Source organism: Elaeis guineensis, chromosome 16 (assembly GCF_000442705.2).
Source record: "Elaeis guineensis isolate ETL-2024a chromosome 16, EG11, whole genome shotgun sequence".
Lineage (NCBI taxonomy): Eukaryota > Viridiplantae > Streptophyta > Magnoliopsida > Arecales > Arecaceae > Elaeis > Elaeis guineensis.
The window spans coordinates 16,069,888-16,088,383 of record NC_026008.2 but is presented as its reverse complement, the minus strand read 5'-3'; the positions used below and the strand labels follow the sequence as shown (position 1 = coordinate 16,088,383).

Here is an 18,496-nt window from a genome sequence, read left to right as displayed (position 1 = left end):
GAAAATTGGAAAAGAATTTGCTAAGTACCTTGGCAAACACTTTCTATGGTATGACTTCGGACAGCGTGTACATAGTGCAAACTGCAACTCCAAAAATTTAAAAATATATAGATGGTTACTTATGAAATTGTTAAATAAACAAATTTATAATTTTATATGGATTAAAAAAATACTATATAGATGATTACATATTATTACATCTACATCCCAACTTTACTGCTCGGCTCACTCTGGGGTGCCATCATCCGCATTTAACTTCAAAAAATTTGAGCTACTTGTAACTATTAACACACATATCAATCATAAATCTTCAAATAAAAATACTATGAGTAAATAAAAAATATAACATAAATTTAAATTATTTATATATCTTCATCATATTCTTCACGAAGCCAATTTTGGGTACACACTAAAGCCTCGACTGTAGATGGGCTCAATAAACTTCGATAATGGTCTACAACTCTACCACCAGTGTTGAATGTCGATTTTGATGAATCAGTAGAGACTGAAATAGTAAAAATATCTCTAGTCATTCTCGATAATATAGGATAGACTGTTGCGTTGCTCTTTCACCATACTAAGATATCAAACTGCTTGTCCCTCATATCAGAAAGTACATCATCATCTAAATAACTATTTAGCTCTGATCTCTTTGGCCTTTTCGAAGAACTTTGATTTTTAAACTGAACAAAATCCATACCAAACTTTATTTTGCTCAAGTTAAAAGAAGAAACTGAAGTTATATGACTTTGTCCATCAAAATCAGATGTTAGTTCATTTGAACTTGTTGGGTATAAAATATCCTCAACCGAAGTTCTTGGCGGGATTGACCCTTGCAAGTCTCTTCCGACTTTCGACTGCTGTTGGTGAACTCCCTATCGCTCCACCCGGACTCCAACGGGAGCCAGGCTCCGTCCTCAACATCAACTGCTGGTAAGCCTTGTCCAGGCTCCTACGGGAGCCGGACTTCGCCTTTGACTTTAATTACAGGAAGACTCCACCCGAACTCCTACGAGAGCCGGGCTTCATCCTCGACTCCAACGACTGCAGACAGACTTCGTCCGGACTCCTACGGGAGCCGGACTCTGCCCACAACTTCGACCGCAAGTAGACTCCGCCTGAACTCCTACGGGAGCCGGGCTCCGTCCTCAACATCAACTACTGGTAAGCCTTGTCTGGGCTTTTACGGGAGTCGGACTTCGCCTTTGACCTTAATTGCAGGAAGACTCCACCCGGACTCCTACGGGAGTCGGGCTTCATCCTCGACTCCAATGGCTGCAAACAGACTTCGTCCGGACTCCTACGGGAGCCGGACTCCACCCACGACTTCAACCGCAAGTAGACTCCGCCCGGACTCCTACGGGAGCCGGGCTCCATCCTCAACATCAACTGCTGGTAAGCCGTGTCCGGGCTCCTACGGGAGCCGGACTTCGCCTTTGACTTTAATTGCAGGAAGACTCCACGCAGACTCCTACGGGAGCCGGGCTTCATCCTCGACTCCAACGGCTGCAAACAGACTTCATCCGGACCCCTACGGGAGCCAGACTCCGCCCACGACTTCGACCGCAAGTAGACTCCGCCCGGACTCCTACGGGAGCCGAGCTCCATCCTCAACATCAACTGCTGGTAAGCCTTGTCCGGACTCCTACGGGAGCCAGACTTTGCCTTCGACTTTAATTGCAGAAAGACTCCACCCGGACTCCTACGGGAGCCGGGCTTCGTCCTCGACTCCAACGGCTGCAGACAGACTTCGTCCGGACTCCTACGGGAGCCGGACTTCGCCCACGACTTCGATCGCAAGTAGACTCCACCCGGACTCCTACGGGAGCCGGGCTCCGTCCTCAACATCAACTACTGGTAAGCCTTGTCTGGGCTCCTACGGGAGTCGGACTTCACCTTTGACTTTAATTACAGGAAGACTCCACCCGGACTCCTACAAGAGCCGGGCTTCATCCTCGACTCCAACGGCTGCAGACAGACTTCGTCCGGACTCCTATGGGAGCCGGACTCCGCCCACGATTTTGACCGCAAGTAGACAGCGCCCGGACTCCTACGGGAGCCGGGCTCCGTCCTCAACATCAACTACTGGTAAGCCTTGTCCGGGCTCCATTAGGTGCCGGACTTCACCTTTGACTTTAATTGCAGGAAGACTCCACCTGGACTCCTATGGGAGCCGGGCTTCGTCCTTGACTCCAACGGCTTCAGACAGACTTCGTCCGGACTCCTACGGGAGTCGGACTCCACCCACGACTTCGACCACAAGTAGACTCCGCCCAGACTCCTACAGAAGCCGGGCTCCATCCTCAACATCAACTGCTAGTAAGCCTTGTCCGGGCTCTTACGGGAGCCAGACATCGTCTTTGACTTTAATTGCAGGAAGACTCCACCCGGACTCCTATGGGAGCCAGGCTTCATCCTCGACTCCAACGGCTGCAGACAGACTTCGTCCAGACTCCTACGAGAGTCGGACTCCGCCCACGACTTCAACCGCAAGTAGACTCCACCCGGACTCCTACGGGAATCGGGCTCCATCCTCAACATCAACAGCTGGTAAGCCTTGTCCGGACTCCTACGGGAGTCGGACTTCGCCTTCGACTTTAATTGCAGGAAGACTCCACCCGGACTCCTACGGGAGTCGGGCTTCGTCCTCGACTCCAATGGCTGCAGACAGACTTCATCCGGACTCCTACGGGAGCCGGACTCTACCCACGACTTCGACCGCAAGTAGACTCCGCCCGGACTCCTACGGGAGCCGGGCTCCATCCTCAACATCAACTGCTGGTAAGCCTTGTCCGGGCTCCTACGGGAGCCAGACTTCGCCTTTGACTTTAATTGCAGAAAGACTCCACCCGGACTCCTACGGGAGCCGGGCTTCATCCTCGACTCCAATGGCTGCAGACAGACTTCGTCCGGACTCCTACAGGAGCCGGACTCCGCCCACGACTTCGACCGCAAGTAGACTCCGCCCAGACTCCTACGGGAGCCGGGCTCCATCCTCAACATCAATTGCTGGTAAGCCTTGTCCGGGCTCCTACGGGAGCTGGACTTCGCCTTTGACTTTAATTGCAGGAAGACTCCACCCGGACTCCTACGGGAGCCGGGCTTCATCCTCGACTCCAACGGCTGCAGACAGACTTCGTCCGGACTCCTACGGGAGCCGGACTCCGCCCACGACTTCGACCGCAAGTAGACTCCGCCCGGACTCCTACGGGAGCCGGGCTCTGTCCTCAACATCAACTGCTGGTAAGCCTTGTCTGGGCTCCTACGGGAGCCGGACTTCACCTTTGACTTTAATTGCAGGAAGACTCCACCCGGACTCCTACTGGAGCCGGGCTATGTCCTCGACTCCAACGGCTACAGACAGACTTCGTCCGGACTCCTATGGGAGCCAGACTCCGCCCACGACTTCGATCGCAAGTAGACTCCGCCCGGACTCCTACGGGAGCCGGGCTCCGTCCTGAACATCAACTGCTAGTAAGCCTTGTCCGGGCTCCTACGGGAGTCGGACTTCGCCTTTGACTTTAATTGCAGGAAGACTCCACCCGGACTCCTATGGGAGCTGGGCTTCATCCTTGACTCCAATGGCTGCAGACAGACTTTGTCTGGACTCCTACGAGAGCCGGACTCCGCCCACAACTTCAACCGCAAGTAGACTCCGCCCGGACTCCTACAGGAGTCGGGCTCCATCCTCAACATCAACTGCTGGTAAGCCTTGTCCGGACTCCTACAGGAGCCAGACTTCACCTTTGATTTTAATTGCAGGAAGACTCCACCCGGATTCCTACGGGAGCCGGGCTTCGTCCTCGACTCCAACGGCTACAGACAGGCTTCGTCTGGACTCCCACGGGAGTCGGACTCCGCCCATGACCCCAACTGCAAGTAGACTTCATCCGGACTCCTACGGAAGCCAGACTCCGTCTTCTATTCCGACTGCGGGAAGACCTCGCCCAAACTCCTACGGGTATCGGACCTCGCTACCGACTCCAACTGAACTTCGACCGACAAGTCTGGACCCTCTGACAGGCCACAGTAACGGACAACACTGCTCCACTCTCTGTGGTGGACCCTACGCAGCTCCATTACTCCCTGATAGGCCGTATTAACGGCCACGATTCTGCTCCACTCCCTGCGGCGGATCCTGTGCGATTCCACCACTCCCTGACGAGTCACGACAGTGGATGCCGCTCCACTCCCCGTAACTGATTCCACATGGCGAGCCACGGTGATAGCCACGATCCCACTCCACTACCCTCCGCAATAAATTCTTCCTGACTCTGGGTGGCCCACTACCAGGTGGTTACAGGCGTCGCTATCAATCTGTTGCCCCCTCTGTCTATAAAAGGGGAACCCCAGATACATTATTATATAAGCTCTCATTTTTACCTAAAAACTCTGCTAAAATTTTCGTTCGAGCACTCCATTCTTGTTGAGACAGAGAACTGACTTGAGCGTCGGAGGATCTTGCCGGAGCAACCCCACCTTCGGTTTAGACTTCTTTTGCTGGTCCCGATGGTGACCGCGACTCCCTCGACTCCAGCTTCTCTAGCGCAAGCAAATTTTTGCACCAATAGGATTGGCGCTAGAGGAAGGGGCCCTGTGTCTTCGCAGTATCCTTGTTCTTAAAGGAGCGCTCAACGGGACCGCCCCCGGGTATCTCTTCCGGCGTCCCCTCCCCCCTCCTTTCTCCACTTGGTCCTTGCTCGATGCCTCCCCGCAAGGCGTCCACGCGACGATCCACGGCCTCTGCGGCTAGATCTCAGGCTCCGACCTCCCCTCCTATTTCTCAACCTCCTCCTCCTCCTCCAGCGACGGTGGTCGGTGCGGAGCAGTTTGATCTGCTAGTGCAGCAGGTCAGAGGCCTCACAGAAGCTGTGCAGGCTATGCAGCAGCAGCAGCCGCAGGCATCAGTGCGCCTGAAAAGGGTGTCACCGGAACACCAGAATCCGACGGCGGGGTGGGCCACTTGGGCCAGTCGCCCCATCCTTCCTAGGAAAATGAACCCGAGGGTGGAGAGCCCTCAATCGGACCATGACTCCACCCCTGGAAGATCCCTGCCTCCATTCTGCCAGAGGACCCTCGAGACTCGAAGTCGGAAGGATTTTCTAGATCGGAGACTCCAAGAGATGAACCGACGGATCGAAGAACTCCGCCATGCTCCCCCCGCTTATGGTGAGGATATTTGCACTGACCCTCCCTTCTCTCAAATGATCATGTAGGAACCGATCCTGCCAAACTTCAAGCTCCTCCAGTTCGAAAGCTACGATGGGACTTCGGACCCGGTTGATCATCTGGAAGCCTTCCCGGCGATGATGCTACTTCACAGCGCTCCCAATGCCATTCTATGCCGGGCCTTCCCATCCACTTTGAAGGGAGCGACGAGAAACTCGTACTCGGCTCTGAAATCGGGTACCATCTTTTTCTTCGATCAAATAAGCCACCAATTTGTGGCCCATTTTGTCAGCAGCCGGCGCCCCCGGAAGGGTTCGGAGTCCCTCATCAACATCAAGCAGAGGGAAGGAGAGTCCATTCGGGCCTACATCAACCGTTTCAACGTCGCGGTGCTGGAGGTCCGAAACTTGGACCAATCAGTCGCAATGGCTGCTCTGAAGGGCGGCCTTCAGAAGAATGACCTTTTGTTCTCTCTGGAGAAGAAGTACCCCAGGGATTTTGCTAATTTGTTGGCTCGGGCTGAAGGATACGCCCGAGCGAAAGAAGCCTTCAAAATGAAGGATGAAGAGACAGCGAGAGAGAGACAGGCGGGAGACTCAAGTAAGCCCGCAGTCGAAAAAAGATCGAGAGAAGCCCGGCCGCGTTCTCGATCCCCTCCTGGGCACAAGCATGCCCATACTCCACCCCGAGTGCGCAGACAGAGGAGTCCGGATCGTGGGGTTCGGTGGGGTTCTCCATCGGGAAGGTTCCGCAACTACGCCCCCCTCAATGCCTCGAAGACTCAGGTACTGATGGAGGTCAGGGAGCAGCTCCCTAGGTCGGAGAGGATGCGCACACACCCCGGGAAGTGCAACCCTAACAAGTTCCGTCTCTACCACCGCGACCATGGCCATGACACGGAGGAATGCATCCAGCTCCGAGACAAGATCGAGGAGCTCATCCGGCGAGGTCGACTCGACAGGTTCATCCGACACCGGCCTGAGGGTAGAGGAGATCGGCCAAGGGCCCTATCGCAACCTGAACCGCCAAGAAGGGAGGAGCATCCCGGAGATCGGCCTCCCATCGGGACCATCGACTCCATTGCCGGAGGGCCTCAAGGAGGAGCAGACCTCCCGCAACCATGGGACTCGAGAAACCTGTAAATGTATCGCTTACGATTTCGCCTAGAATCTAAATTCCTTTCGACTTGACATGCTCTTCCCATTTGGCATGGATTTGTCACGACTGGGTATAACCCCTTCAAACGCCTAAAACAAAGTTATGTTAGGAACGGGAGGAGAACCTCATCCTAACATACCTAAAATGAAAGTCCGATTATCTCGAGATCGGGTGGGGGGAGAGGCCTTATAGCACCCTAATGTGCCCCCACAGCCATATCAGGAACAGGAGGAGGACCTCGTCCTGACATAAGCAAAGTCAAAGGCTCGGTTCTTTTAGACCGGATGGGGGGAGAGGCCTTACAGCACCCTAATGTGCCCCCACAGCCATGTCAGGAATAGGAGGAGGACCTCGTCCTGACATGAGCAAAGTCAAAGGCCCGATTCTTTTAGACTGGATGGGGGGAGAGGCCTTACAGCACCCTAATGTGCCCCCACAGCCATGTCAGGAACAGGAGGAGAACCTCGTCCTGACATGAGCAAAGTTGAAGGCCCGGTTCTTTTAGACCGGATGGGGGGAGAGGCCTTACGACGCCCTAACGCGCCCCCACGGCCATGTCGGGAACAGGAGGAGAACCTCATCCTGACATGAGCAAAGTCGAAGGCCCGGTTCCATTTAGATCGGAAGGGGGGAGAGGCCCTGCAACGCCCATATGCGCCCCCATAGCCCTGTTAGGGACAGGAGGAAAACCTCACCCTAACTTGAGCAAAGTCGAAGGCCCGGTTCCATTTAGATCGGATGGAGGGAGAGGCCCTTCAACGCCCATATGCGCCCCCACAGCCCTGTTAGGGACAGGAGAAAAATCTCACCCTAACTTGAGCAAAGTCGAAGGCCCGGTTCCATTCAGACCGGATGGGGGGAGAGGCCCTGCAACGCCCATATGCGCCCCCACAGCCCTGCTAAGGACAGGAGGAAAACCTCGCCCTAGCTTGAGCAAAATCGAAGGCCCAGACTCCTACGGGAGCCGGGCTCCATCTGCGACTTCTACCGCTAAGAGGACTCTGCCCGGACTCCTACGGGAGCCAGGCTCCGTCACCAACTTCAACCGATGATAAGTTCCGCCCGGACTCCTACGGGAGTCGAGCTCCGTCGCCAACTTCGACTGCTGATAAATCCCGTCCGGACTCCTACAGAAGTCGGACTTTGCACCTTACTTTAATCATAGGAAGACTCCGCCCAGACTCCTACGGGAGCCGGGCTCCATCCGCAACTCCAATCACAGGGAGGACTCCACTCCGTCCAGACTCCTACGAGAGCCGGACTTCGTCACCAACTTCAACTGCTGGTAATCTTCGTCCGGACTCCCATGGGAGCCGAACTTCACTCTGACTTCACCCACGAGAACCAAACTCCCATAGCCTCACTGAGAGCGGAAAAAAAATTCCAAGCGAAAAAGAAAAAGGAAGGCGATGGGCCACATCAGCAACGATTGGAAAACAAACAACATCCAAGGTGCAGAGAACCCTGTCACAACAAGGATTGGGATCCTCATCAGGAATCCCAGCTTTCAAGAAAGCTTTCTATGCAAATCCAAGGTAGGACAACTTCCTCGGGGTGACAGAAGCTCAGACCTCCAAGTTCAAGCCCTGAGGGGGACACCAAGCCTGAATGGCCCCCAGGCGAGTCTGCGGCCACTGACGGAAAGGATGGGTCGATATGATGGCAATCAAGTATCTTCGAATGACACAAAAATCGAAAAGAAGCTCGGCAAATGACAATTCAACACGAATAAAAGAGCCACCGGTGACCTAAGGACGACGTCAAAAAAAAAAAAAAAAAGAGAAAGAGAAGAAGGGGGAGAAGAAAGAAGAAGAAAAGATGAGATAAGGAAGAAAGTTCGACAGACAACAATTCATGAGGTAACAAAATCTCCTTCTCATTTTTCAACTAACAAGATGTATGTTACAAGACCCGGAGGGCCAGAAAAGAATACATTATTACAAGGCTCGAGACACGGCTTGGAAAGGATACACCGGAGGTCGCTTCAAGCTGCAAACTTCTCTTCCCGTTTCTATCCTTCCCAGCCGCATTTTCCAGAGCGTGTGGCAGGCCTATTGGCTCTCGCCCCGCCTTGTTTCGCTCCACCTCTGAAATCCCAACCCTAGGGGGAAAAGGATGGGATAGATTCCAGGGGGCAGTCAGGGCAACGGCAGCAGCGACGAAGACCTATTTCAAGAAGAATCGGAGTCACCCCAGAGGCAGCGGCGGTGCCAGAGATATGCGCCATCACCAAATGCTCCATGACAACCGCCGTCCAAAGTATTCCGGCAAGGTCGGCATGCGCTACTTCCACCATCCCCGCAACAAGTTTTACTGCCCCACCATCGACGCCGATCGCTTCTGGTCCCTCGGCCCCGACGACATCAAGGATCCCGCCACAGCTTGTGACGACAGCTCTGCCCTCCTGACCAGTGTCACCCCGTCTTGCTACTCCGAAATTCTCAGGCAGAATGCCTTTACTGGCGGTCTCCATTATTAAACCCTTGTTGTTGAAGGAATTCTTCCTCAAGCCCCCTTTGAAGCGACGGAGACCTTCAGCGGCCGCTCGATGATCGGAGAACTCGCAGACCGCTGTTCTCCTCCTTGCCTTCCTCCAAGCCCTTGGCATCCTCTTGAGGATGGCCTCTGGGGTGGAGGACCTGGCGGGGAAACCCCATAGAGAGGAATCGGGGGGCTGAGGATGGCAGAGAGACGGCAAAGACCGACGCGGAGGATGCTCGGAGTTGGAAGGGGCACCGAGGGAGTGGCTGAGTAGCTAGGCTCTCAGACGAAAGAAAGGTGCCGTCTTTTAGGTGGAATAAAGCCTCGAAGGAAGGGTAGGGGGTTTAAATAGGTAGCGAATCTTTGCGCAATTATGGTGGCGGGTGTCCCCAGATCAACCGATGCTTACCATGTGTCCCACGTGTCCCACTTGCCGCTATCGAAGATTGACTATTCGTAAATTTCCATGGCACGACGTTTGGGATCACATCTCGGTGGGAGTTCCGAAAAGACTCTTCGGGTTGTCCTAATCGAAAAAAGGGCTCTGGCATGCGTGCATTAAATGCCGACATATCCGACGGTGGTTGCGTCGGAACATCAGGGGGGAACTTCGACTGCGACAACCTCTCCGTACTTCCTTCATTCAAAATTCAAACTCGAAAGTGGGGGGACTGGTGTTGGGTATAAAATACCCTTGACCAAAGTTCTTGGCGGGATTGACCCTCGCAAGTCTCTTCCAACTTTCGACTGCTGTTGGTGAACTCCCCATCGCTCCACCCAGACTCCTACGGGAGCCGGGCTTCGTCCTAGACTCCAACAACTGCAGACAGACTTCGTCCGGACTCCTACGGGAGCCGGACTCTACCCACGACTTCAACCGCAAGTAGACTCCGCCCGAACTCCTACAGGAGCCGGGCTCCATCCTCAACATCAACTGCTGGTAAGCCTTGTTCGGGCTCCTACGGGAGCCGGACCTCGCCTTTGACTTTAATGGCAGGAAGACTCCACCCGGACTCCTACAGGAGCCGGGCTTCATCCTCGACTCCAACGGCTGCAGACAGACTTCGTCCGGACTCCTACGGGAGCCGGACTCCGCCCACGACTTCGACCGCGAGTAGACTACGCCCGGACTCCTACGGGAGCCGGGGTCCATCCTCAACATCAACTGCTGGTAAGCCTTGTCCGGGCTCCTACGGGAGCCGGACTTCGCCTTTGACTTTAATTGCAGGAAGACTCCACTCGAACTCCTACGAGAGCCGGGCTTCATCCTCGACTCCAACGGCTGCAGACAGACTTCGTCCGGACTCCTACGGGAGCCAGACTCCGCCCACGACTTCAACCACAAGTAGACTCCGCCCGGACTCCTACGGGAGCCGGGCTCCGTCCTCAACATCAACTGCTGGTAAGCCTTGTTCGGGCTCCTACGGGAGCCAGACTTCGCCTTTGACTTTAATTGCAGGAAGACTCCACCCGGACTCCTACGAGAGTCAGGCTTCATCCTCGACTCCAACGGCTGCAGACAGACTTCGTCCGGACCCCTACGGGAGCCGGACTCCGCCCACGACTTCGACCGCAAGTAGACTCCGCCAGGACTCCTACGGGAGCCGGGCTCCGTCCTCAACATCAACTGCTGGTAAGCCTTGTCCGGGCTCCTACGGGAGCCAGACTTCGCCTTTGACTTTAATTGCAGGAAGACTCCACCGGACTCCTATGGGAGTCGGGGTTCGTCCTCGACTCCAACGGCTACAGACAGACTTCGTCCGGACTCCTACGGGAGCCGGACTCCGCCCACGACTTCAACCGCAAGTAGACTCCGCCCGGACTCCTACGGGAGCCGGGCTCCATCCTCAACATCAACTGCTGGTAAGCGTTGTCCGGGCTCCTATGGGAGCCGGACTTCGCCTTTGACTTTAATTGCAGGAAGACTCCACCCGGACTCCTACGGGAGCCGGACTTCATCCTCGACTCCAACGGCTGCAGACAGACTTCGTTCGGACTCTTACGGGAGCCGGACTCCGCCCACGACTTCAACCGCAAGTAGACTCCGCCCGGACTCCTACGGGAGTCAGGCTTCATCCTCAACATCAACTGCTGGTAAGTCTTGTTCAGGCTCCTACGGGAGCCAAACTTCGCCTTTGACTTTAATTGCAGGAAGACTCCACCCGAACTCCTACAAGAGTCGGGCTTCATCCTCGACTCCAACGACTGCAGACAGACTTCGTCCGGACCCCTACGGGAGCCGGACTCCGCCCACGACTTCGACCGCAAGTAGACTCTGCCCGGACTCCTACGGGAGTCGGGCTCCGTCCTCAACATCAACTACTGGTAAGCCTTGTCCGGGCTCCTACGGGAGCCGGACTTCTCCTTTGATTTTAATTGCAGGAAGACTCCACCAGACTCCTACGGGAGTCGGGCTTCGTCCTCAACTCCAACGGCTACAGACAGACTTCGTCCAGACTCCTACGGGAGTCGGACTCCACCCACGACTTCAACCGCAAGTAGACTCCGCCCGGACTCCTACGGGAGCCGGGCTCCATCCTCAACATCAACTATTGGTAAGCCTTGTCCGGGCTCCTATGGGAGCCGGACTTCGCCTTTGACTTTAATTGCAGGAAGACTCCACCCGGACTCCTACGGGAGCTGGGCTTCGTCCTCGACTCCAACGGCTGCAGACAGACTTCGTCCAGACCCCTACAGGAGTCGGACTCCGCCCACGACTTCGACCGCAAGTAGACTCGGCCCGGACTCCTACGGGAGCCGGACTCCATCCTCAACATCAACTACTGGTAAGCCTTGTCCAGACTCCTACGGGAGCCGGACTTCGCCTTCGACTTTAGTAGCAGGAAGACTCCACCCGAACTCCTACGGGAGTCGCGCTTCATCCTCGACTCCAACGGCGGCAGACAGACTTCTTCTGGACTCCTACGGGAGCCAGACTCCACCCACGACTTCGACCGCAAGTAGACTCCGCCCGGACTCCTACGGGAGCCAGGCTCCATCCTCAACATCAACTACTGGTAAGCCTTGTCCGGGCTCCTATAGGAGTCGGACATCGCCTTTGACTTTAATTGCAGGAAGACTCCACCCGGACTCCTACGGGAGCTGGGCTTCGTCCTCGACTCCAACGGCTACAGACAGACTTCGTCCGGACTCCTACGGGAGCCGGACTCCACCCACGACTTCGACCGCAAGTAGACTCCGCCAGGACTCCTACGGGAGCCGGGCTCCGTCCTCAACATCAACTGCTCGTAAGCTTTGTCCGGGCTCCTACGGGAGCCGGACATCGCCTTTGACTTTAATTGCAGGAAGACTCCACCCGGACTCCTACGGGAGCCGGGCTTCGTCCTCGACTCCAACGGCTGCAGACAGACTTCGTCCAGACTCCTACAGGAGCTGGACTCCACCCACGACTTCGACAGCAAGTAGACTCCGCCCGGACTCCTACGGGAGCCGGGATCCATCCTCAACATCAACTGCTGGTAAGCCTTGTCCGAGCTCCTACGGGAGCCAGACTTCGCCTTTGACTTTAATTGTAGGAAGACTCCACCCAGACTCCTACGGGAGCCGGGCTTCATCCTCGACTCCAACGGCTGCAGACAGACTTCGTCCGGACTCCTACGAGAGCCAGACTCCGCCCATGACTTCGACCACAGGTAGACTCCGCCCGGACTCCTACGGGAGCCGGGCTCCGTCCTCAACATCAATTGCTGGTAAGCCTTGTCCGGGCTCCTACGGGAGTCGGACTTTGCCTTTGACTTTAATTGCAGGAAGACTCCACCCGAACTCCTACGGGAGCCGGGCTTTGTCCTCAACTCCAACGGCTGCAGACAGACTTCGTCTGAACTCCGACGGGAGCCGGACTCCGCCCACGACTTCAATCGCAAGTAGACTCCGCCCGGATTCCTACGGGAGCCAGGCTTCATCCTCAACATCAACTGCTGGTAAGCCTTGTCCGGACTCCTACGGGAGACGGACTTCACCTTCGACTTTAATTGTAGGAAGACTCCACCCGGACTCCTACGGGAGCCGGACTTCATCCTCGACTCCAACGGCTGCAGACAGACTTCGTCCGGACTCCTACGGGAGCCGGACTCCGCCCACGACTTCGACCGCAAGTAGACTCCGCCCGGACTCCTACGGGAGCCGGACTTTGTCCTCAGCATCAACTGCTGGTAAGCCTTGTCTGGGCTCCTATGGGAGTCAGACTTCGTCTTTGACTTTAATTGCAGGAAGACTCCACCCGGACTCCTACGGTAGTCGGGCTTCGTCCTCGACTCCAACGGCTGCAGACAGACTTCGTCCGGACTCCTACGGGAGCCGAATTCCGCCCACGACTTCAACCGCAAGTAGACTCTGCCCGGACTCGTGCGGGAGCCGGGCTCCGTCCTCAACATCAACTGCTGGTAAGCCTTGTCCGGGCTCCTACGGGAGTCGGACTTTGCCTTTGACTTTAATTGCAGGAAGACTCCACCCGGACTCCTACGGGAGCCGGGCTTCGTCCTTGACTCCAACGGCTGCAGACAGACTTCGTCCGGACTCCTACAGGAGCCGGACTCTGCCCACGACTTTGACCGCAAGTAGACTCCGCCCGGACTCCTACAGGAGCTGGGCTCCATCCTCAACATCAACTGCTGGTAAGCCTTGTCCAAACTCCTACAGGAGCCGGACTTCACCTTTGATTTTAATTGCAGGAAGACTCCGCCCGAATTCTTACGGGAGTCGGGCTCCGTCCTCGACTCCAACGGCTGCAGACAGGCTTCGTCCGGACTCCCACAGGAGTCGGACTCCGCCCACGACCTCGACTGTAAGTAGACTTCATCCGGACTCCTATGGAAGCCAGACTCCGTGTTCTATTCCGACTGCAGGAAGACCTCGCCCAAACTCTTACAGGTACCGGACCTCGCTACTGACTCCAACCGAACTTCGACCGATAAGTCTGGACCCTCTGACAGGCCACAGTAACGGACAACACTGCTCCACTCCCTGCGGCGGACCCTACGCAGCTCCATTACTCCCTGACAGGCCATATTAACGGCCATGATTCTGCTCCACTCCCTGTGGTGGATCTTGTGCGATTCCACCACTCCCTGACGAGTCACGACAGCAGACGCCGCTCCACTCCTTGTAACTGATTCCACATGGCGAGCCACGGCGATAGCCACGATCTCACTCCACTACCCTCCGCAATAAATTCTTCCTGACTCTGGGTGGCCCACTACCAGACAGTTACAGGCGTCGCTATCAATCTATTGCCCCCTCCATCTATAAAAGGGGAACCCCGGATACGTTATTATATAAGCTCTCATTTTTACCTAAAAACTCTGCTAAAATTTTCGTTCGATCACTCCATTCTTGTTGAGGCAGAGAACTGACTTGAGCGTCAGAGGATCTTGCCGGAGCAACCCCACCTCCGGTTTAGACTTCTTTTGCAGGTCCCGATGGCGACCGCGACTCCCTCGACTCCAGCTTCTCCGGTGCAAGCATATTTTTGCACCAACAGAACTTATAGAAGGCTGCACTCTTGTTGTATCTGCATGCTCATTATAAAATTTATAAAGATAAGCACAAATCTCATCAATCTTCTTGTTGCTCTCTTCCACATCAAATGCCATTTGATAACAAAACTCTAAAAATATCAACTTTGATCTAGGATCCAAAATAAAAGCAATGACCAATAAAATATTGCACTGAGATCAATATTTGTTGAACTTCTTTTGCATCCCATTTGTCAATTGCTTTAGTGTATCATTAGTATCAATGCTCCCATGCATCAATAACGCCCTAATTCTCCAAACTTCTTTTACATAGAAATTAGATATGGGATACTTGTAATCAGAAAATCCTTTAGTGGCATTTAGAAAGCTTTCTAAGAATTTAACAATTACATCAGCTTATTTTCATTCATCATTGGTGGGGCATATACATGAATGTTCGGTTGCATATCTATTAAAAATATCTTTATAAGTAATTGCATCAGTCAATATTTCATAAGTAGAATTTCATCTTGTAGCAACATCCAAAGTGAGCCCTTTTTTAATAGGAAGTCTCATATGTTGTGCAATTTCATTAAATCCTTGCATTCGAGATGGGGATGCAGACACATATCTAATAAGCTCCCTTATGCATTTAATGGCTTCGTGAATTATTTTCATTCCATCTTGAACCATAATGTTTAATATGTGTGCACATCATCTAATATGACTATACTCTTCATTTAATAACATTCCAAGACAACAGTGATCTGGAATCCTTCTATTTATAGCATCATTTGCGAAACAATTATCTAAAGTAAAGGCACATATTTTAGAATCCAATTTTCATTCAGCAAGGCACTTTCTAATAGCATCTTCAATTGCAAAACTTGTATGAGGGTATGCTAGTTTTTTGAAATAAATTATCCTCTTATGCAGAAGAAATTTAGAATTAATATAATGTACCGTGAGGGAAAGATAACCAATTTTTTGATTTGATGTCCAAATATCAGTAGTAAAACTAATCTGAGAATTTAATTTCTTAAATACATCATGCAATTTTTTTCTTTCTGCTTGGTACAAAGCTATACAGTCACTTCTTACTATCTTACGATCAATAACATTAAACAATGGTTGAACAGATCTCATAAAATCAAGAAAAATAGGATACTCAACAATATGAAATGAAAGTTCGACACATATAATAAATTTTGCAAGCAATTTTCTACTCTCTTCTTGATTGAATTTAAAAGACTTCATCGGATCTTTTGAACTTGCTACTATAAACATTTGATTCACCGAATTCTTTTGATATTTCTTGCAAATATTTTTAAGATATTATTTTAGATGACTTGTTCCTCCTTTAGTATTGCTACTTAATATCTTTTTACAATATTTGCATATAGCTATTGGTCTATCAAATTTTTTTTTCTTGATAAAATGATTCCACACCCATGATCTTTTTTTAGAATTTTTGTCACTTTCAATAGCTTCAACAGTATCTTCATCTTTATCATCTCCATCCCTTATATTTTGAACAGTCTCATTTTCATCCATTTTAGAATGAGATATAAATAAAATAAACTATCGAATAAGAACATAAACTATTAAAAAAAATAAAATTTTTTGAAGAAATACAATGATCAATATCTTAATTGTTCGAAAATGAATATGACAAAACATAAAAAATTTGACATATGTCAAACATCATACAACTTTGTCCCAGAAATTTCTTGAAGGAACCGATTGTTTGCTAGTGGTTTCGGATCACAAGTGCAAATAATCATGCATAGTGCTTTGCATATGACCAGTATGCTAAAAGCCTAAAATTGACCAGTATGTAAAACAATCATGCATAGTGCTAAAATGATCAATATGCTAAAACAGGCAATTAACTATGATCAATATGACATAATGACAACGAAAAAGACCAAAGCAAGGGAGGCTGGAGGCACGATGGATGGAGATCTAACCTTGGCTCCAGCAAGGTGTTGAAGCCTAGCTACCCAGCACAGTGAACCTAGGAGACGGTGATGGCGGTCGGTGGACGGAACACAGACCAGGGAGGGCCAAGGGCTAGGGCTCTTCTGTCTCTTTGACTTTGAGACTTCAATGGAGAAACTGGGAAAGTCAGGAGATAGAAGAGTGAAGAAAAGAGGAAGAGCCGAAGAGGATGGGTTTAAGGATTTCATGGGATTAAAAGGATGGAGGTCTGACTTTAGCTTTGGTAAGGTGTTGAAGCCCAGCTCCCAGCACGGCAGCACGGTGTTGAAGCCTCCGCTCTCTGGAAATAAACTTCAAAACCTTAGAGAGGAAAAGAAAATAGGGATTAAGGAATACTAAGACTTGAGATCCAAAGGAAGGAGATTCGGAGGATCCTTACCAAAAATGACGAACGGTGATGGCTGAAGATAGGAAGAGGACATCAGTGATGGTCGATGATGATGAGGGAAGATGGAGGATTGGTGTCACAGACTAGGGATAGAACACGCCAAATGGGAAAGATGGAAGATCTATCGACGATGGGGAAAGATGATGATGGCGGTCAGTGGATAGAACACAGACCAGGGACTGAACACGATCACAACTCACATAGACAGAAGATTGACTTCGACGGATGATGGAGAAGAACTGAAGATGGAGAAGAGAAGAGGAAGAGCAAAAGTCTGAAGAGGCATCGAGGTGATGGGCTTAGGCGCTCAGCCGCTAAGGGCTCTTTTAGTCGGGCTCTGTGTGACTGACCGTGTGGTCCATGTCCCATTTTTATTTCAGGCTCCCTTTTGGGTTGGATTTGGGAATTGGGCTCTTTTAGTCGGGCTCCCTTTTGGGTTGGGAATTGGGCCTTTAGTTGGGCTCAGCTTCGGATCCGGGCCTAGGCCGAGCTCGGGCCGGACCCAAGGTCCACCCGAGCCCGACCCAAAATTAAAATGGGCCCTTTTTTGTTGGCCCGAGCCCAGCCTGGATGGTTTCAGGCCAAGCCCGAAGTCCGATCTGAAGTCAACCCGACCCGATGGGCCTCAGACCGGCCCGAGCCCACTTCCAACCCTAAATAGATCTATTTAGCTTGCATACTTGATTTATTCTTCTACTAGAGATAAATCCCTTTGGCTAAGTCATATAGACTTCATTCTCAAGGTTTTCATTGAGGAAGATTGTTTTGATATCCGTCTGTCAGATTTCATAGTCATGGTAATCCGAATAGAATTGAGTATGGCTATGGACAAAAAGATTTTTTCATAATCATCACCTTGTTTTTGTCTGAAACCTTTTGCCCCCAGTCTGGCCTTATAGGTCTCCACCTAGCCATCTGCTCTAATTTTTTTTTTTGAAGATCCATTTGCAGCCTATTGGGATCACACCCTCAGGTGCATCAACCAAAGCCCAAACTTGGTTGATATACATGTAGTCTATTTTTGATTTTATGGCATTGAGCTATTTGTCAGAGTCACTACTCATGACAGTTTCCGAATAGGTCATAGGATCATCATTCTCAATGATGTGGGATGTATTGTCATTCTCAATGATAAACCCATAATTGAGTGGTACATTACACACTCTACTTGATCTTGGGAGAAGATATGTGTGTAGTAGCTGTGCCTCAACAATGGGCACATCTGGTTGAGAGTCAGCTTGTGAATTTTGGATAGGTTGTAGATTTTGAACTTCCTCAAGTTCAACAGACCTCCCACTGCCCCCTTCTTGGATGAACTCTTTCTTCAAGAAAATGGCATGCTGACCAACAAATATCTTTTGTTGAGTAGGGTGGTAGAAGTAGTATCATATACTCTCTTTGGGATAACTCATAAAATTGTATTTTTCTGATCTAGCACCAAGCTTATGTCTATCAATACTTTTCACATAAGCAGTGCAACCCCAAATCTTAAGATGTTTAAGACTGGGCCTCTTCCATTTCGATATCTCATATGGAGTGCTAGAGATAGACTTTGATGGCACTTTGTTCAAAATATATACTATGGCCTCGAGAGTACATCCCCAAAAGGAGATCAGAAGATCCGTGAAATGCATCATGAACCGCACCATATCTAATAAGGTGCAATTTCTTCTTTTCGCAATACCATTTAATTATGGAGTGTAAGGACGTGTCCACTGAGAGAGAATACCATTTTATTTTAAATGATCGAAGAACTCATTGGTCAAGTATTCTCCTCTTTGATCAGATCGAAGAGCTTTAATATTTTTATCAGTTTATTTTTCAA

General features: G+C 51.5%; 1 pseudogene; it reads right to left on the bottom strand.

Annotated features, from left to right (window-relative positions):
• Positions 1 to 362: 362 nt before the first annotated feature.
• Positions 363 to 14,579, bottom strand: LOC140854371 (zinc finger BED domain-containing protein RICESLEEPER 2-like; annotated as a pseudogene).
• Between the last annotated feature and the right edge of the window lie 3,917 nt (positions 14,580 to 18,496).